This window comes from Cyphomyrmex costatus, unplaced genomic scaffold, assembly GCF_001594065.2.
Source record: "Cyphomyrmex costatus isolate MS0001 unplaced genomic scaffold, Ccosl1.0 scaffold127, whole genome shotgun sequence".
In the NCBI taxonomy this organism is placed as follows: domain Eukaryota; kingdom Metazoa; phylum Arthropoda; class Insecta; order Hymenoptera; family Formicidae; genus Cyphomyrmex; species Cyphomyrmex costatus.
The window spans coordinates 596,586-604,118 of NW_017275249.1; positions in this window are offsets into that span (position 1 = coordinate 596,586).

Genomic DNA, 7,533 nt, shown 5'->3' on the forward strand with positions numbered 1-7,533 from the left:
TCATACTGAACGTAAATTATTCATACGTAGGTCTGTATTTCACATACAGTGCTTATAAAAACAGGGTTTTGTTCGTTTTTTAATAAGCTACAATTTCCATTCTCATGGTTTTTCCGATTAAACGCTTACTTTTTGAGTTATTTCGCAAAACCCGTTTCAAAAAGTGCTTTTTTTCAATGAAAATTCTTAACTTTCAATCGCTATTAACTCGAAAAGTATAGGTTTACAAAGAAAAGTTCATACTACATTTTTTACTTAAAATTAATCTCTTTATCGATTCCCGGGGTTATTTTGGCCAAAAAAAATTCAACCCCCAAAAAGGGGGGGGAACCACCCCTAAAGAAAAAGCGGACGTCGGCACTGGGTCACTTTTGTTCCTTGTGCTATTCTCTAACACCTGTAAAAATTTCAAGGCAATCGATGACTATTGAAAGAATAGGGAGTTCCTATAAAAAAAATAATACATTTTTTTGTTTATTATAAAAATATGCCTTATTATAAATTTATGTATAATAAAATTTGTAATTTTTAGCAATGGATAGGTACTAAAAAACTAAAATAAAGTTTAATAATATTTGAAATTTGAGAAAACGATTTTGATTGGCTGACAAGTGCGTGACGTCACACTGTAGTAAACCGTCTGCAATCGGCTGCTTATGTTGAAAGTCAAAGCACAGTGTAAGGATATATATACTGTGGTCAAAGCAAAATTAACTCTTAAAAATTCTTTATATAAATTTCAAAATTAAAATGTCAAACGAACTAGATCCAAGTTTTATTAAAGCCGATTCGACAAACTTACCGAAAATAACGGTATTTATGGTTTGGGAATACATTGTTAATGATGAGCGATATAATGCTCCAGAAGTTCGAGAAATAAAAGCAACTCTTTAGATGTAATAATTTTACAAATTCCCAAAATACCTTTACATTTAACATTCAATGTTTTAGCTTACGTTTTAGGTTATGTTGGATATTTTTACGAACATAATTAATATTTTTACAAATTTATAATATTAAAGCATAAAAAACATATTTTATATAATACCTACATCGAAATGATCTTCACAACAAAAATAATTCCATTTTCCTGGTTCATCAATACGATGTGCACTTTTAAAACACTTTTTTCTCACATTTTCAGCTTGAGGCACATAAAAAAAACAATTTTCCTGGTGTTTTAATTGTCGTACTTTTACACAAAGGTACAAAACACGTTTTGTATGTGTTTCATTTGCTCATTTTTTAAATAAATTAATTTCCTGCTGAAGAATTGTGGTTTCGTTGTTGCAGTGTGACGTCACAACGTGTTCGGGAGAGCTCGGTCGTATCCGGACCGTCTTCGGCATTTCAAATATTGCAATACTTTATTATTTATTTTCTTGCATAGTTTGCGTTTAAAAATTATTTGAACATTGCAGTTAAAGATATATACTCGTATATATAAATTATAAAATGTTATATTTTTCAAAAATCATGAGAACTCCCTATTCTGAGGCGAAAACGTTCATTTACCGGACAATATTAGTGTAAGATTAATTATATAATTATATATTTTTTTATTCCATCTCTCTTATGTTACACATTAAATATCGATTAAAATAATACAGCTCTGTAACTGTTTTATTATATATATACACCATTAATAGATTTTTGATAAACTGTGCATTTCCGTTATTTTTATCCTTAAAAATAATTTATATTCACGCATAAAACTAAATAAATAATCTATAGAAATGTGTTGTTCGATAAGAAAAGAATGTTTTGAATACAACTTTTATATGTATATATGGGACATTCCATGCCAAGTGGGCCATCCAATTTTTGGGCTTTCTCGTCGTAGCGCTCTTTTCGCTTGTCATTAGTGGGCATGAGAGGCAAGTTTGAAAATGAAATGTAGAAGTTACCTTATAGAAAATTGAACGCTCTTTCACGTAAGAATACTTTTTTTTCGATCAGACCGGTTTAAGACGATGTTTGTCAGTTTTAAAGTTTTCAAAATGGTGGCGCGCCTAAAAGGCCAGTCTCAATTTTCTTTTAATATAGCTCAAAATGTAGCTCCAGGTCTCTACTTTATTACTCTAAAAGGACTTAACGGGACACGCATTCGTTTAGGAGTATAAGAGCTAGGAAAGTGAGGCAATGTTGCATGTCGCTCCGTCCCCCTGTCGCACCACTCATTTTCCTCACTTTCCTAGCTTTTACTCCCAAACGAATGCGTGTCCCATTAAGTCCTTTTAGAGTAACAAAGTAGAGACCTGGAGCTACATTTTGAACTATATTAAAAGAAAATTGAGACTGGCCTTTTAGGCGCGCCGCCATTTTGAAAACTTCAAAATTGACAAACATCGTCGTAAACCGGTCTGATCGAAAAAAAAGTATTCTTACGTGAAAGAGCGTTCAATTTTCTATAAGGTAACTTCTACATTTCATTTTCAAACTTGCCTCTCATGCCCACTAATGACAAGCGAAAAGAGCGCTGCAACGAGAAAGCCCAAAAATTGACGGCTCTATAGTTCGGCAACCAGTTGGCCTACAGGTATATTATTCGGCATAGAGTCTTTATTCATCAAACTGTTCAAGTTCGCAAGCAATATGAACGAAATCCATGAAACTTCGCAAAATGAGTAGCCCACTTGGCGTGGAATGCCCCATATATATGCTTATTTAACTTTATATAATTATATGTATATAAATACATATTTTTTATTTAACTTTTATATTAGTTTGTTTATAAAGTATAAATATTAACCACATTTATAAAAATAAACGCAATACATCCTTTAGGGTCCATTAAAATGTATACGTGGCAGAATATGAGAGAAATCAAGCTCTTGTATACTATTATAAATGTATATACATACATAGTTACCTATTATGAAATAAAATAATTTTCAACGACCAGGGAAAAGGTGATATCGGCACAGGTAATTATCTACTTGTCTTTAACCGACTGTGCACAAGAGACAAATAGCATTATACAGACATATAATTATACAACAAGAGAGAGTGGTAGAACATTGAACGTTATTACAAATGTAGTAATGTAGATTTATTAATGATTATAGAGACATGTAACATTGTACGACACATCTGAAAATCAACTGGTAATTTTCTCCTCTATCATGCGTATGTATATATGTATGTGTGAATCTAGCAGGTGTATATGGTATATTTGAAATATATATAAAAATAATGTTAAGTCTTAAGTTAGAATAATTATATACATATATAAGATTAATTACACATAATAATTTAACCGGCACTATCTATATACGCATAAATTATATATTTGAAATTTAGAATATATTTCATGTCGCAGTAAAATAATTAAAATATTTTTTAAAAATTAAGTATTGCTTTAACTTCGTAGTACACAAAATGTACAAGTTAGTTTTAAAAAGAAAATGTAAATGTTGAGAGAAAAAAAATAAAAGATATTGATTCATTATTTGAAGTATATACTATTAATATTACTCGTAAGAATTTTACAATAGATGCCTGCGCAAAAGTATATTTCACTTCGTGGGAACATGACAATATGTTGAAATTTATCGAGAAGATAACACATATATATTCTACAATTGTAGTAATTAAATGACATCCTTATAATTATAGTTCGAATACTATAATATCATAGTAAGGTATCGACAAAATGTCGCAACGTGAAATCATTAATTTTAATTTGTGTAGGGAGGAACAAAGCAGTTACAAACGTTTATTCGTAGTGCCTTGCAAACCTTTGTCGTGCGTGCGACATATATATTGCTATATATCAGTATAATAATTGTTTTTACCGATACATATATAAGTCATAATTATATATATTTGATTCTTGTTATAAACGTTTCGTACGTAAGCATATTGCATAAAAATATAAGCAAAAAGTAAGCTAAAGATATTTTTACAAAATAGCCTTTTATATAAATTAGGATCAATTATTTTCAAAAGAGATAATCTTTCCGTAAAAAAAATATTATTATGTACCGTTATATACACAGGAACACAAATGCCTCAATATGACTTAAAGAACTCTATATAAATCTTACATACCTATATGATTTTCAATCAAATTAATTGTTTTAAATTTTAATATTTTGTGGTTTATATTGAGCTTCACGAGCACAAACCTTCAAATGTCTTAAGCAGGGAGCACAGACTTTTGCATAACGCATAAACCATATACATAAAGAATTTGATTGGTCCATTGACTCATGCATAAGAAAATGGGCCAATGAAATTCCTTATGCACATGCTTTATGCGTTATGCAAAAGTGTGTGTTGGCTCTTATTAGATTTGCTCTTCGAAAAGATTTTATATTTTATATAAAAAAGTACAAAAAATCAAAATAAATCTTTTTTACACTTGTACATGTCTTACAATTAGTTATGGACTGTAAACAAGTGAAATATGTCAGTTTATATGGCATTACATTATTTAATTGAAAAAAAAAATATATATAGGGTGTCCCGCAACTACCGCATTTAATCTTAAGAACGTATTTTTGAGAAAATTTTATGAGGGAAATTCTAATAAAAAAATGTCGAGGCTATAATAGTTTTTAAATTAATCGCGTTTAAATTTTGCTAATCACAGAGCTGAGATTTCGCGCGCTCAGGCATGACGATATGACAAGTGGTGAATGTACCACGAGGGCCCCATAAACATGCAATATTTTTCAGAAGGTTGTTTGAAAAAACATTTGTACATTTTTAATTTTTAACTATACACACATGTGCGTAATTAATATGCATAATTAATCTCGGGGAATAGTATATCGTAAAATATCAATTCAATAGCAAAATATTACAATATGTATCAGCTGTCAAAATAAATTCGTAACTATGTTCATTTGTCTTGCATGGTAAACATTTTTGTGATAATATCGATAAACTATTTTTGACGAGAAATAAAATTATTATAATTTTACAATATGGAGTACACAAATGAAGAGTATTGTGACATGTTACTCATTTATGGCGAATGTGACAGAAATTCACATGAGGCTAGACGTATGTATGTGGAACGTTACCCTAATTATACACATATGTGCGTAATTAATAGTTAAATTAGTTGGTTTAGATAGTTAGTTTTTAGCAGGGAATAGAAGTAACTCGTTACTTGTAACGAAGTTACGGTTACAAGTTACTTTTTTGGTAACTTTACTGGTAACTGCGTTACTTTCTTTTTTTGGTAACTGTAACGGTAACGAGTTACATTTTTTGGGTAACGGTAACGAAATTTACAGTTACTTTTGTCGTTACTTTGCACACGATTGAACACGGTTCGATTGGATACATGCTATTTATAGCGCTTATCAATAAGACTTGAAAGCCCTTAGACATTCGGCCGTTATGATTCAGTAATTATTTTACACTTCTATCTTCTATGTAATACATAGGACATACAAATATTTCAGTTTGCTGCATATTTTACAGGTTTTAGAATTACAAAATTGTGTTTAAAAAAAATTAAAAAATAAATTAAATAATAGTAAAATGAGAAGGGCTACGAACCCAAAAGCGAAACAGTTTAAAAGACGATGACAATAAGTGTCTAAACGTCGTTTGTTTTTATCTCGTTTTATCTATGTATTGTTCTAATATATATTTATACATTTAATTACATTGTCATCGTCGTTCTTATCGGAAATAAACTGTTTCATTTTTGGCTCGTAACCCTTCTCATTTTACTTTTATTTAATTTGTTATTTGAGCCATTCTACATTGTTTTTTTTTTTTTTAAATAAAACTATATATTTGTTAGTATTACATATAAAAAAAAAAATGCAAAAGTACATTTTTTAATTGATTTTAAAAAAGTAACGGAAAAGTAACGAAAAGTTATTTTTCAAGTAACGGTAACTGTAACGAGTTACTTTTAAAAAGCGATAACTGTAACTGTAACTAGTTACATTTTTTACTCGGTAACGAGTAATTGTAACTAGTTATTTTTAAAAAGTAACTTTCCATTCCCTGGTTTTTAGTTAGTTTTTTAGTTTTAGTTTAATACAGTTTAAGTTTAATACAGTTAAATAGTTATTAATATTTAATTACTTAAATTTAAAAGAAATTATTTATACAGAAGAAAAAATTATAACAAGTGTAACGTTCCACATACATACGTCTAGCCTCATGTGAATTTCTGTCACATTCGCCATAAATGACATGTCACAATACTCTTCATTTGTGTACTCCATATTGTAAAATTATAATAATTTTATTTCTCGTCAAAAATAGTTTATCGATATTATCACAAAAATGTTTACCATGCGAGACAAATGAACATAGTTACGAATTTATTTTGACAGCTGATACATATTGTAATATTTTGCTATTGAATTGATATTTTACGATATACTATTCCCCGAGATTAATTATGCATATTAATTACGCACATGTGTGTATAGTTAAAAATTAAAAATGTACAAATGTTTTTTCAAACAACCTTCTGAAAAATATTGCATGTTTATGGGGCCCTCGTGGTACATTCACCACTTGTCATATCGTCATGCCTGAGCGCGCGAAATCTCAGCTCTGTGATTAGCAAAATTTAAACGCGATTAATTTAAAAACTATTATAGCCTCGACATTTTTTTATTAGAATTTCCCTCATAAAATTTTCTCAAAAATACGTTCTTAAGATTAAATGCGGTAGTTGCTGGACACCCGTATAGCATTAGATTATTTAATTGCTTGTGACATTTGTCATAAGAAGTGGTATCTTATTCGTACATGTATTGGGTGTACAAATAAGTTTTAAAGCGTTTTTTTTGTGTAACGCATAATTTAAACTTAGAATTCAAATATTTTCGCATCCTTTTGATATGTGGTGGCGCTTAATGTGTACTATTAAAAAAAACAATTGACTTCACACAATTGGAAACTTAACATCAAAATTAAATAATTTAAAAATGGTAAGCCACAAGCAATTTATTCGACACTGTGTTCGATACGAATTTCACCAAGGAAAAAGCTCTGCTAAAGCATATGAATCAATTTGTTCTGTTCTTGGAGATATGTTGTATTCAAAAGTACGTGTGAGTTTTAGTTTAGACGATTTAAAGAGGATAATTTTGATGTTAGCGATAGAGAACGTAGTGGCTCCTTAGAAGGTTACAGACAATCAATTGCAAGCATTACTCGATCAAAATTCATGTCAAACACAAAAAGAACTTGCACAGCAATTTAGAGTAACTCAACAAAATATTTCAATTCGTTTACGACAGATGGGAAAGATTCTGAAGGAAGGAAAGTGGGTGCCGCATGCATTAAGTATAAAAAACAAAAATGATCGTCTTGCAAAGTGTTTGAATCTGTATAATAAACAGCAAAGAAAATCTTTCTTGTGGAAAATCGTAACTGGTGATGAAAAGTGGATTTTTTACGATAATCCTAAAAAGAGAAAACATTATTTGGATCCAGGACAACCCACTACATTAACGCCAAAACGCAACATCCACAGCAGCAAAGTTATACTATGCATCTGGTGAGATATGAAGGGTGTGCTATGTTTTGAGCTGCTCCATCCGA